The 13,559-nt window shown below is 41.5% G+C and overlaps 1 protein-coding gene across 4 annotated transcripts in view; it reads left to right on the top strand.

Moving 5' to 3' along the window:
• Positions 1-13,559, top strand: part of LOC135112098 (dipeptidase 1-like) — a 155,628-nt gene that overhangs the window by 75,539 nt on the left and 66,530 nt on the right. The gene's annotated exons all lie outside the window — the stretch shown is intronic.

Consider the following 13,559-nt stretch of genomic DNA (forward strand, 5'->3'; position numbering starts at 1 on the left):
TTGTGCCAGACTCGCCGTCAAAGAAAACGCACAGAAAATGGGTGGCGTGGTTCGTGTAGTAATTCTCTACCTTCACTCGTTTCATTAAAGTAATTAATTGAATGCAGGAAATTAATTGTCTGGGAGGAACTTTTATTGTTAATCTTTTTTTCTTCTTTTTTTTTAATTTACTGGTTGGTTTTATTACAGTGATTGGTTTGTTGTAATTGTAGCGTTTGGATGTACTTTGATATTGTTTTGTGTTGTTGTTTGCTTGGTTCCGGTGACCTGCACTTATTTTTGCTGTGTATTTTTATTCATTTATTTATTTTTTCTTTCTTTTATGAGATATATTGAGTTGTTGTTTTTGTCTGACTTCTTGTGTGTGTGTGTGTGTGTGTGTGTGTGTGTGTGTGTGTGTGTGTGTGTGCGTGTGCGTGTGTCCCCTTAGATTTTAATGTTTTATTTTTCGCAACATCCTTTTTTTTATGATTATTCAGCTGATAACTACTACAATACAAGAATAATAATAACAATAATAAGAACAAGTAGGAGAAAAAGAAAAAAGAAGAAGAAGAAAAAGAAAATAAAAACTGCAACATCTCTGAGAATAGCAACAATAGTAATAATAATAATAAAAAAGAACCACCACCACCACCACCACCACGACAGTCGTCTCGCTCGTGACACGCCTGACTAAACAAACACTGAGCTGAGGCGCCTCAAAACTCCCCATTGTACAAGGCCTAACAATAAACTCGTAGATCTAGACACAATCCCCTTTATATTCTTCATTTTCTTCTTCTCAGAGGCAATGACCGCCCTTCCCTCGGATCAAAGGACTAGGAGAAAGAGAAAGAGATAAGAAGCAAGTCTTTTATCTTCCTTTTTCCTCTCTCTCTCTCTCTCTCTCTCTCTCTCTCTCTCTCTCTCTCTCTCTCTCTCTCTCTCTCTCTCTCTCTCTCTCTCTCTCTTCATTTATTTTTTCTTCTCCATCTCATCATCTCTGTACAAACTTTACAATGAATCTTTTTATTCTCCTTCCTCCTCTTCCTTCTTCTTTTTCTCCTCCTCCTCCTTTTCTTCTTTTTTCGACCACGTGAACTTATTATATATTATTATTATTATTATTATTATCTTTTCCTTCCCATTACAATGCAGTGACTTTTTAATAGAGTGGGATTATTGATGGTGAATTGGGTACATTTGGGTTTTTCTGGTGCATTAATTGTGTGAGAGAGAGAGAGAGAGAGAGAGAGAGAGAGAGAGAGAGAGAGAGAGAGAGAGAGAGAGATGAGGTGAATAAAGCAAGGGAGATTAGGGTCACGGAATGAGAGAGAGAGAGAGAGAGAGAGAGAGAGAGAGAGAGAGAGAGAGAGAGAGAGAGAGAGAGAGAGAGAGAGAGCAATGGTGAGAGGATAAGAGGAATTTAAGCCACGAAAAAGTTTGAAACAGAGGCATAGTTAAGGTTCTTGGGTCATTATAGGAATTACGAGAGAGAGAGAGAGAGAGAGAGAGAGAGAGAGAGAGAGAGAGAGAGAGAGAGAGAGAGAGGTGAGGGAGGTGATCCGGTAGTTAGATATCATTAGACCTGTAAGACTAGTTTAGCACTGTCTTCAAGGGCTCAGTGTCACATTGTCTTTATCACCTGTCTTCCTTCATTAAGTCCACCACGCTTCCTTCTCATTCATCCCATTCATCAGGCTTTCCTTTGCATGATGTTTATTACGGCTTGTTATTTATGTCCATGAATCTTATCTCACGTTTTCTCATCCATCATAATCATTTTTTAATTTGAATATATTTATTTTTCATTTAGTTATTAAGTTGTTTTTTTTTTCTTATTATTATTTGAGTCGCTTTCTTTTATATTTAGTTTTAATTTTTCTTTTGTTATTCATTACTTTGAGCATTTATCATTTATTCATTCGCATTTTTTTTTTTTTTTTTTTTTTGGTTCCATTTTATGTGTCTTTTTAGATTCATTAATTTCATTTTCTTATTAGGTTTATTGATTACACATTTTTTTTCCCCCGTGAGTCACTTGCTTTTCTTTTTTTTTTTTTTTTTTATTTTATTATTCATTACTCTGACCATTTATCATTTATTCATTCTTATTTTTCTCTCTATGTGTGACCTTTTCTTCACGTATCATCGCCCGTGTGTGTGTGTGTGTGTGTGTGTGTGTGTGTGTGTGTGTGTGTGTGTGTGTGTGTGTGTGTGTGTGTGTGTGTGTATGAGTAATACCTTTCGTGGCCGTAACAACGAAGCTTCGTGACTTATAGAAATGACCTTTCCTGTGACCTTTCTTGCATGGGACGTTAAGGAAGGTCAACATTTGTGCCATCCTTTCTTAGCGGACCTTTTGAGAGAGAGAGAGAGAGAGAGAGAGAGAGAGAGAGAGAGAGAGAGAGAGAGAGAGAGAGAGAGAGAGAGAGAGAGAGAGAGAGAGAGAGAGCGGAGACGAAGGCAGACAAAGGAGAGGAACTGAAGAGAAAGAAGATGAGGAGAGAAAAGAAAGTGGAGGAGCAGGAGATATAGGCATAGGAAAGAAACAGAGGAAAAGAGATAGCAGAAGGAGAAGGAGGAGGGAAAGAGAAAGGAAGGAACTGAAGGGGAGAGGAAAGAAGCATAAGAGGAGGAGGAGACAATCAGAAAGGGGAGAAGGAAACAGAGAACTGGGAAAGAAGGACAGGTAACCAACTCGTCTACAATGTTATTCCCAGAGTGAGACACGAATATCTTTCTGTATTAACTCAGTAGGATTAGGAAGAGGTGCTGAGATGCTGATTATAATGTACCACCACCACCACCACCACCACCACCACCATGATTAGTAGAGGAAATATTGGGAGCAGTATTATCTTTATTGCTTTTAATATGATCCCCTGAACCTTGAGAAATCATAAATTCTTAGTGTGTGTGTGTGTGTGTGTGTGTGTGTGTGTGTGTGTGTGTGTGTGTGTGTGTGTGTGTGTGTGTGTGTGTGTGTGTGTGTGTGTGTGAATGAGTGGGTAAGATTTTTTTTTTTTTTATGATCAGCTCATAGAGGGATCGTGCGTGTGCTAGTCGTGATGGTGGTGGCAGTAGTAGTATCAGCAGCAGCAATAGTAGTAGAAGTAGCAGTAGAAGCAGTAGTAGTTGTAGCAGCAGCACTGGTGGTGGTGGTGGTGGTGGTAGTTGTGGCGGTGGTCTTGGTGGTGGCAGAAGCAGCAACAGCAGCAGGCCAGTCATTCCAGTCCCACATTTAATTCCCAGTGGTATGTTTTCCTTCCTTTTATCAAGTCCCCGAGTGGCTTCTTCCAGTCCTCACTCTTTTTTCCTTTTCGGCCTCCACTTCCTCATTTTTCCCCCTCACCTGTCTGGCTTCCGGTCGTGGCCTGGAGACTCACCAATCCCTCCTGCACCAAATTACTCACCTGGTTCTCTTTGCCGCCACCTCGCCTTATTTTCCTTGGTCATTAGTCTTTTTCTTCCTTTTTTTTTTTTTTTTTTTTTTTTAGTTTCCCTCTTTGATGTTTTCAGGTCATATCCCATTTTCTTCCGGCCCATGAGTGCGTGTTTGCGTCTCTCTCTCTCTCTCTCTCTCTCTCTCTCTCTCTCTCTCTCTCTCTCTCTCTCTCTCTCTCTCTCTCTCTCTCTCTCGTGTATTCATTTACGTTTTTCTTCCTCTATTTTCTCTTTTGCTGTTTTTTTTTCGTGTGTATGTGTGTGTTTGCTATTTTCTGTAGTTTTTTCATCCTTTTTCAGAATCATTTCTTGCATTTCCTTCTATTCCTTTTCTTCCCTCATTCAGTCCTATCTTATATTTTTTGTGTCTATTCCATTCATCTTTCTTCCTCCTCCTCCTCCTCCTCCTCCTCCTCCTCCTCCTCCTCCTCCTCCTCCTCCTCCTTTTGTATATCCCATGTGTTCTCTTTTTCCCCCTTCTCTTTTTATTCTGTGTTTCCTTTTGTATCATCGTATATATGTTTCTTTGCTTCTCTCCGCATCTTGTCTGTACGTTGATTCGCTTGTCTGTCTGTCTGTCTGTATCTATGCGTCTGTCTTTCTGTCTGTCCATTCGTCCCCCGTCTCTCTTTCACACACACACACACACACACACACACAGGACCAAAGCAACTTGTCACATTCGTCAGCTAACTTTCCCAACTTCACCAAAACGTAATCTTGAAACTACGACCTGGAAACAGTGCCACCTGATCTACGTTAGCTCACCTTGCCTCACCTTGTCTTGCCTTGCCTCACCTTGCCTCACCTTCCCTCACCTTGCCTCACCCTCCCTCACCTTGCCTTACCTTGCCTTGCCTTACCTTACCTTGCCTTGCCTTGCCTTGCCTTGCTTTGCCTCACCTTGTCTTGCCTTCCCTCACCTTGCCTCACCTTGCCTCACCCTCCCTCACCTTGCTTCACCTTGCCTCACCTCACCTTGCCTCACCTTGCCTTGCCTAACTTTGTCTTTCTTGATTCTACATTTTCCCTTCCTAGTTTCATCTTCAATTATTTAGTCTTGTTTTTATTTACCACTTTTTATTTTATCTTACTGCATCACCTTACCGTGTCCTGCCAACCTCTTATCTTACCAACATCACCTTACTTGCTACTTTCACCTACCTGGTCATCTGTGTTTCCCTTACCTGTTCACTATACCCTACTTCACCTCACCTGACCTTTCTTCTTCTCAGCCTCAGTTCGGTGGCATTGTTCGTAATGAGCCTTTTTCTGGCGTTTGTCTTATCATTTTTTTCGCTTATTCCTTCGTTTGTCATGTCTTCTTTAATCTTCTTTAATCCAGTCTTTCCATCTTTTCTCAGGTCTTCATATTTGCATTCCTGTCACAGTCTCACTCACAAACCTAGCGTAACCTAACTTAACCTAATCCCTCCTTCATTATATTTGCTTTGTCTACCTTGTTTATTACGATTATTTTCCCTTCTTTCATCCGCCTTTCTCGCTGTCTTATGTTATCTTATCTTGTCCTACGCACCTCCACACGTTATCTTGTCTTATCACCCTCTACCTCACCTCACCTTTCCTCACCTGCCCACCCTGTTACGTCCACCTTCTTTATTACGGTGACTTTTCCTTGTTTTATCCGCCTTTCTCTTAGTTGTATTTCTCTCTCTCCCCTTTCTCCGTGGCGCGAAGGGAAGGGAGCTTGGCAAGTCCTCAGAGTGTATGATCACCATCTTTCTCCTTTTGTAATCCAATCCGATGTAGTTTCCAGGAATTGCCTTCGCTACGGCTTTTCCAATTTTTCCTCTTTTCTCTTCATCATCAACCTCTTCCTCCACTTCCTCCTCCTCCTCCTCCTCCTCCTCGTCCACCTCATCGTCAATATCTTTTTCTTTTACTGTTTCTTCTTTCTTCATCATCATCATCATCATCATCATCTTCTTCTTCTTCTTCTTCTTCTTCTTCTTCTTCTTCTTCTTCTTCTTCTTCTTCTTCTTCTTCTTCTTCTTCTTCTTCTTCTTCTTCTTTATTCATTCTCTTTCTTTCGTTCTTTCTCTCCTTCTTTTTTTTATTATTTCATCGGCTGTGGGGATGGTGTGGCTGTGGTTGGTGGTGGTGGTGGGTGGTGGTGGTGGTGGTGGTGGTGGTGGTGGTGATGTAAACCTCTATACGTTTAAAAATTATTTCTTGTCTCATTGAATGTTTGTCGAATATTCCTCGAGGCAAGTAAGAAAAACAGTGAAGGAGTAATATTTTTCCACACACAACAAAATATTAGTTCAGTTCATTTCCTGATGTTTTTCCCATATTATTCATTATATTTCTCACACGTTATTTTCTTTCCCTTTTATCTTTTTCACGCTTTTACCTCTGGCGTGCTGAAGTGACGTGAGGATTTATGTCAGACCTCAGTAATATATATTATGTGTATAAGGAACACTGCATCAGCATCATGTAGATCGTAGCAAGAAATACAACCATTTTCTTGTAGACCTTTAACAACAGAGATTAAGGAAATACTTTGAAGAATTGTAAAGGAATTTTAAATCTTCCGGAAAGTGAAACTGTGTTGAAAAAATAACAAAAAAATAAGGATTGCTTATTTTATTTAGATAAGTAATGAAAAAGTTGGAATAATTTAAACATTAAGAAAAAATCAAATGAAATCCGTAAGAAAATGAGTCTATATTAAAAGCGAAATAGATCAATGAGTGAGTGAGACACAGATATTAAGTGAAGAGAGGCGTGTAGCACAGTCATTATATTGCAACAATGAACAACGATAAATTTGTGATCAACACTAAGAGAGAGAGAGAGAGAGAGAGAGAGAGAGAGAGAGAGAGAGAGAGCAGTGTTGCCAATGAGTCAATTCCTTCGTTGACAACTGTTCCGGATAGTAGCAACTTGCTTTCCACTCAATTAACGTTATTTATTTTTTTCTGTGCTTTTTTTTTTAGTAGTAGTAGTAATAACAGCAGCAGCAGCAGTAATAGTAGTAGTAGCAGCAGCAGCAGTAGTAGTAGTAGTAGTAGAAGTAGTAGTAGCAGTCGCAACAGATCTTTTAAACTTTTCCTTTACGTCCGCTTCCTCCTCCTCCTCCTCCTCCTCCTTCTCCTCCTCCTCCTCCTCCTCCTCCTCCTCCTCCTCCTCCTCCTCCTCCTTCTCCTCCTCCTCCTCCTCCTCCTCCTCCTCCTCCTCCTCCTCCTCCTCGCCTCGCTCCATTTCGTTGGAGGTGCTTCTATCGCTTCAGAAATTGAAGGTGTAACATTCTATTTGGAGGCCGAGGACGAGAAATTGGACGCAAGCACGAACGAGGAAGAGGAAGAGGAGGAGGAAGAGAAGAAGAGGAGGAGGAGGAGGAGGAGGAGATTGAGGAGGTTGAGAAAGAAAGAGGGAGAAGAACGGGACAGAGGCAAAAGGAAATGGTGAAGGAGGAAAGGAAAGAAAAAGAAGGACACTTGTATTGTATTGGACTTTTCACCTTATTTTGAGGTTATTTGAATTTCTCTTTTTCTCTTTTCCTCCTTGAGTTGCTTGACAGAGTAAGTATTTTCTTGTAGTTGTTTCTTTATCTCATCTCTGCCTTTAAGAATAAATTGAATAAATGTTACCTGGAGCGCACTGAATTAATTTGTGGAGTCTTTTCTTTTTCTTTTCCCCTTTTTTTTATTTTTCTCACTTCGTTTCACTTTTTTTTTATATATTATTATTACAAGGACTTTAGACGCACCGCCATCAGACTTCCTTATAGTGGCGTAAAAGTCAAAGCCACTCTTTATATTCCTTAATTGCGTTTAGCTTCATTCAGTCTTGTCCACCATACAAATCAATCATCAACCTCCATCTGGTGTTCCTCTTTTCATTATATACTTTTTTCCAGTTTCTGCCTTTGAAGAACATAACAACATAAAAAAAAAATGGAAGCTTCAAGAAACTAATAAGCCTACACGTGGCAGTCCCTGTGAGAAACATACCTACATATTTCCACCTGTCTTCCTCATCCATAAATCTGTCTAATCTTTTTTTAAAGCCTCCTAATGACTCAGCACTAACAACCTGATTACTGAGTGCGTTTCATTCATCTACCACTATTTGCATTTGGTTTCTCCTCTAGTGTACCTTTCTCATATTTCCTATCAGCAAGTCCTTCTCATATATATATATTTTTTTTTTCGGCTTTTACGTCTGGTTTCCCTAGTTTATCAGAGCCGGGACGGAGGACTAACGAAGGACTTTGGATCTGGCATTTGGGAACCGTTACTCCGAGTGGATGCCCTTCCTAACCTCGGACCATGGCCAGGATTCGAATCCGTGAGTCCTTGCTAAATTAACCCAGGAATCACGAAAACATCCTTGAAAACTATGACGTCTTCCAGTGCCTGTTAGAAATAGTCGATATAACGTTTGAAAATTTGGAGCTTGTGTTCTATCCTCCGTCAGATCAGTGTTCCTGGTTCCTTGTGGCGTCAGGTTCTGCCTCTGAAAACCTCGACGTAAAAGGAATTACTCACCAAACCCTGCACAAAAAATGAGAAGAAGGGATAAAATAAAAAGAACAGAAGAGAAAACCTAGAGAAGTTATCGTAAAAGCTTCAATTAGCGTCGAACCTTTTGGCGGGAACTAATACCTTCTGTCCTTGGAGGGAAGAAATCTTTGTTTCGACCAACAGGGGAAGAGGAATTTCTCTCCCTCCTCCTCCTCCTCCTCCTCCTCCTCCTCCTCCTCCTCCTCCTCCTCAAAGAAATTAGCAGTAAAAGATTTGGAGACTTAAAGTGTCTTTCCTTTCGTCTTGTTTTGTTACTTGTGATTCTCTGTTCTCGTGTCCCAGTCTTGTGTTTTGTCGATCTTTTAGTGTTGTTACGTAATCTTTTTCGTCTTTTGTTTTCTTTGTTTCTATTTTCCAATTGTTTACCATTCTCTTTCGTTCTTCCTTTACATTCCTTGCCTCCTTTCCTATTTCTCATATTTGCACTTAAAAGAGCCTTTCATGTTCTCCTTCTCTCCTTCCCCCCTCCCCCTGCTCTCCTCTCTCTTCCTCCCCCTCTCCTGTTATCATCAGATCTGTTTACCACCATCAATTTTTTATATCTTTTATTGTTCTTCCTCTTCTCTTTCGGCTTCTTCTTTTCTCCTTTTCCCTGAATTTCCTCTTTCTTGTTCTCCTCCTCCTTCTCCTCTTCCTCCTACTTCTGCTCCTTCTCTTACTCCTCTTCCTTTTGTTGTTGTTGTTGTCGTCGTTGTTGTTGCTGTTGTTGTTGTTGTTGTTGTTGTTGTTGTTGTTGTTGTTGTTGTTCTTCTTCTTCTTCTTCTTCTTCTTCTTCTTCTTCTTCTTCTTCTTCTTCTTCTTCTTCTTCTTCTTCTTCTTCTTCTTCTTCTTCTTCTTCTTCTTCTTCTTCTTCTTCTTCTTCTTCTTCTTCTTCTTCCACCTCCTCCTCCTCCTCCTCCTCCTCCTCCTCCTCCTCCTCCTCCTCCTCCTCCTCCTCCTCCTCCTCCTTCGTGACACATCTCATACCCAGGACATTTGCTTTGCGGTCGCAGGTGAAGTGGGGGGAGGCGGGGGGCAGGTGAGTGCGCTAGGCTGGACAGGTGACACAGGTGAGGGTTCAAATGCATAATTCAAAGGGTTCCGCGGCCTCGAATCGGTAATAAGATCCGGACTAGTTTTATTTCTTGTCGTAATGGTGATGTTGGGGCACGCGGCCGCCATGTTGGTTGGAGGAGGAAGGGGGATGGGGAGGAAGAAGGAAAGCAAGACAAGAACAAGATTTAGGTAAAGAAGAAAGAAGAGGAGTAGGAAGTAGGAGGTGTAGGAAGGAGAGCTGGAGGAGGAGGAGAAGGAGTAAGGAAGAACAAAAGGAAAGAGAAGAAAAAACAAGAACTCGATAAAGAAAAAGGAGAAAGATGAAGGGGAAGAAGTGTTAGTGCAGATAAAGAGGAAAACATATAAATAAAAAGGGGGAGTAGAAAGAAAGAACTAAATCTGGAGGGATCAGGAAAAAGAAAAAAAAATGGAACAACAAAAGAAGAACTCATGATAGAAAAAAAAGGACTGAAGAAGTAAAATGAAGAGGAAAGGAAGAGTTGATAATAAGAAAAACGAAAGAAGAAGAAAGTTAAATAGGAAAGAAGTGGTCATAATAGAAGTGGTGGAGATTAAGAATAAGAATATAAAGAAAAGGAAAAGTATGATAAGAAGTTAAACCGAAAAAGAAAGGAGAAGAGAAGAATATTAGTGATGGTGAATAACACGAAGGTGGGAGACGAGAATGAGAAGATAATGGCGATTGTATAACAGAGGCAGGATGACGAAGATGGAGAGGAAGAAAAAAGGGGATTATGGTGGTGGTAGTGGTAGTGATGGAGGAGGAGGAGGAAGAAGAAGAAGAAGAAGAAGAAGAAGAAGAAGAAGAAGAAGAAGAAGAAGAAGAAGAAGAAGAAGAAGAAGAAGAAGAGGAGGAGGAGGAGGAGGAGGAGGAGGAGGAGGAGGAGGAGGAGGAAAATCGTCTCATTGATCACAGGAAGAAGTTAGGAAGACTAAAAAGGACTCTTCTTACCTGACATCTGAGGCTGAATCAGAGAGAGAGAGAGAGAGAGAGAGAGAGAGAGAGAGAGAGAGAGAGAGAGAGAGAGAGAGATCATCACGTTCTTCTAATGATTCGATTACACGCTCCCTTGATTTTTTGTCTTCCTCCGCTCAATGTCGTATCTTATTTTTTGTTTCTCGCTCTCCTCTCATCACCTTCTTTCACCTTTTTTTTTTTTTAAATGACTTGTTATGATCACCGTACAAGTTTTTTCTTCAGCTTTCCTTCTGTGTGACGCGTGAGATGGCAACAGACTTGATGGAGGAAGACGGCGTGTGGTCTTGTGAGGGCGAGGGTGGAGGGGAGCGTCTGGTGAAGGGCTAAGGGAAGGTGAAGGGCTGAGGGAAGGTAAAGGACTGAGGGTAAGGTGGAGAATGTCTCATTTCTTCCGGAAGTGATGGGTGGTGTTCTCCGCCCCTATGCCGTCTGTGTATTCTTTCTCTTATCCTGTATTCTATCCAAGGACGGTGCTGGGTTAGGAATCTGTTCACCTTTTGTTTATTTTTCTTACTCTCCAGTTGGTGAAAGGCTCACAGGTGTAGCGTCTGTTTGCTTCTTAGGGGCGGCTGTTTTTCTGTGACTGAGTGGCAACTGGTACCGGACGTGGCTGAACGGCGGCGCAGTGTTGTTTGGGGCTCACCATGATGTTTCCACTTCACATAAATCCTTGGGTTGTTCGGCCACCCCCGAGGTCTGTTGTGGTCGATGAAAAAAACCCTTGGCACCCTGCTGCTGGCGGGCCTGGGTCTGGACAGCCGCGGCGCGAGGTGACGGCTGGTGTGAAAACAGCAAGCCCTGACTCCGGAACATCGAGGTGTCTCATCCCACCCATCCACTGAGCACCGGCATAAATCCATATTATTCCTCTCAGTAGTTTTCCAGCAGTCCTCTTGTGAGGCGATTGCCTGCTGCCCTGTAACACTTTACCATGGCCGCCATCTTGAGGAATTATTAGGAACGCGCGTAAGATACGAGTCCACATCTTTAAACCCTTTGTTCTCTCATTAGGACTTTTTTTTCAAGGCCACGGAGATAATCAGCCGAGTTTCCATGGATGTGTTTTCTCACTGACTGTAAGATTTTTGTTGAAGTGTTAAACTCTCACTAAAGATATTGAAAATCCAAACGAGATAAGGCAGCGAAAGGCTTAGAAACAGCAGCCACGGACAGAAAGGTAGAATGAAGAAGGGGAGAGCATGAAACAGTGCGGGAGGAGGGGAGTTGGTCGAGGAGTAATAGAGAACAGATGAGCAGCTGGAGCGTTTGTTATTGTTGTTGTTCTGGCGTCCTTGTTCCCCTGCTTCATAAATCAGGTGCCGTCCCTTCCCCGGGCGGTCACCATAAGTCATGAGAGAGAGAGAGAGAGAGAGAGAGAGAGAGAGAGAGAGAGAGAGAGAGAGAGAGAGAGAGAGAGAGAGAGAGAGAGAGAGAGAGAGAGAGGTGGGGGGGTGGATCATGATACATTATTTTCCACCTATTTACCTACGTACTTACGGCCTGCTCTCCATCTCTTGTCATTTCCCTTCACCATATTCATGTACAGTATGTACCTTTCCGTTTCTTTCTTTCTGTCAAAAGTCTCCACTTTTTTTCCCCCTCTCTTTCTCTCTCTCCAATCTGCCTTTCCATCATTTTCCATCTAATATTTCATCAGTAACTTCAGTACTTTGTCCATCTATATGTCAGTCTTTCTGTGTATATTAATGTCTGTAATTTCAGCTCCATTTCTACCAATCTATTTGTATCGCTAACCTTTATTATTATGTCTTTCTATTCACCTATCTATTTTTCCTTCATATATATATATATATATATATATATATATATATATATATATATATATATATATATATATATATATATATATATATATATATATATATATATATATGTGTGTGTGTGTGTGTGTGTGTGTGTGTGTGTGTGTGTGTGTGTGTGTGTGTCCGTAACCTTCACTTAAAAGAGAAAACTTGAAATATGAACACTCAGTTTCCTTAACGCTTCAAACGCTTCCATCAAAACTACAGCGGAATATTTCCACGATGGGAGAGGAAAAAAGTGTGCATGTTCAGCAAAAAGAACCGTGTGAAAACTTTGGCAGCTTGTTAGTGTAAATGGAGTAAAGACGGGAGCCACGCCTGTGTGTGTGTGTGTGTGTGTGTGTGTGTGTGTGTGTGTGTGTGTGTGTGTGTGTGTGTGTGTGTGTGTGTGTGTGTGTGTGTGTGTGTGTGTGTGTGTGTGTGTGTGTGTGTGTGTGTGTGTGTGTGTGGGCGCGCGCGCGCGCAGTATACATACATCTCCATGCTCAGTAACAACATTATAAATTCTTGTAGCAAAATTTATTAGGATTGCCAAAAAAGACGTGACGGTGGAAGAGGGAGGAAAGAGGGATTCTAGGAGAGAAAGATGGAAAGTAAAAGAATGTCGTTACTTCCTATTTCAGCTCCCTGTTACAGATGATTCTTTGTCAGTCCTGCCAGTCTTTCCTGTCTTGCAGTGCCTGGTCTCTTCTAATTGAGTGCAATTTTGACGTGTTATGCTTTTCCAGTCTCTCATTCCATTTTTTTTTTTTTTTTCTTCACTACAAAAGAATATATATATATATATATATATATATATATATATATATATATATATATATATATATATATATATATATATATATATATATATATATATATATATACGTATGTATATTAGATGCTGAATGAAATACCTATCCCCCAGAAAAATGTTAATTAGAAAAGGGTTTAATCGGCGTACCTAGATGTGTTCTGACGCTCCTCCCTTTATGCAGTGTGAGTGTTATCAGTGGTGCATTGATGGAAGCTCACCTGCTAATTATTTTTTCAAAGACATTTTTTTTTAAATAATAGAAGGGTGCTGCAATCTGGTTGACCAATTTACTCCTGCGGCGTGTTCTGCCCTTCGCTTGAAATGAGCCCCGCGTTGCCCGGATCTCTAAGTGGAAGCGTAACTCTTTTTCTTCAAATAAAAGCTGAATAGAAATGGCCTCTAATCAGGTGCGGCAATTTACTTCCGCAGTGGCTGGGTAAAGTGACGGTCATGAGTCCGCCAACGCGCCACGCTCGCCGCCACTGTCATTAGCATGTTCCTGAGTGTGAAGTCCTTTGATCGGCTTGGAATCCATCAGTTGTCAGGTTCTGCAAGGATACTGTCAGCAGATGAAGAGATTTAAGACTGCGGGGAAGACATGACACACAGCGGTAGTGAAAGAGAGTGTTACTCAACTTGTGTCCACAAATATGCATCTTAAAGCAGTGCCAGTGTTATCAGGGGCCCCTTGGTGGAGGCGCAACTCTGGTCCTCTCGAGTCAAGGGCGTCAGTGATAAAACAATCTTGAGGGGCGCAAGGCTCAAGACGCAGCTCTGTCCGAAAGATAAGACCTGACGCTTCACACTTACCCCAAAATATTTACAGAGCGTGCGTGCCCCGTCCCCCGCCCGCCCGGTGGAGCAGCAACCGGTATTTGTAAACAGTATAATGCAGATGCTAACATTAGCCGACACTGGGCGGG

This window comes from Scylla paramamosain, chromosome 23 (assembly GCF_035594125.1).
Source record: "Scylla paramamosain isolate STU-SP2022 chromosome 23, ASM3559412v1, whole genome shotgun sequence".
Classification (NCBI taxonomy): domain Eukaryota; kingdom Metazoa; phylum Arthropoda; class Malacostraca; order Decapoda; family Portunidae; genus Scylla; species Scylla paramamosain.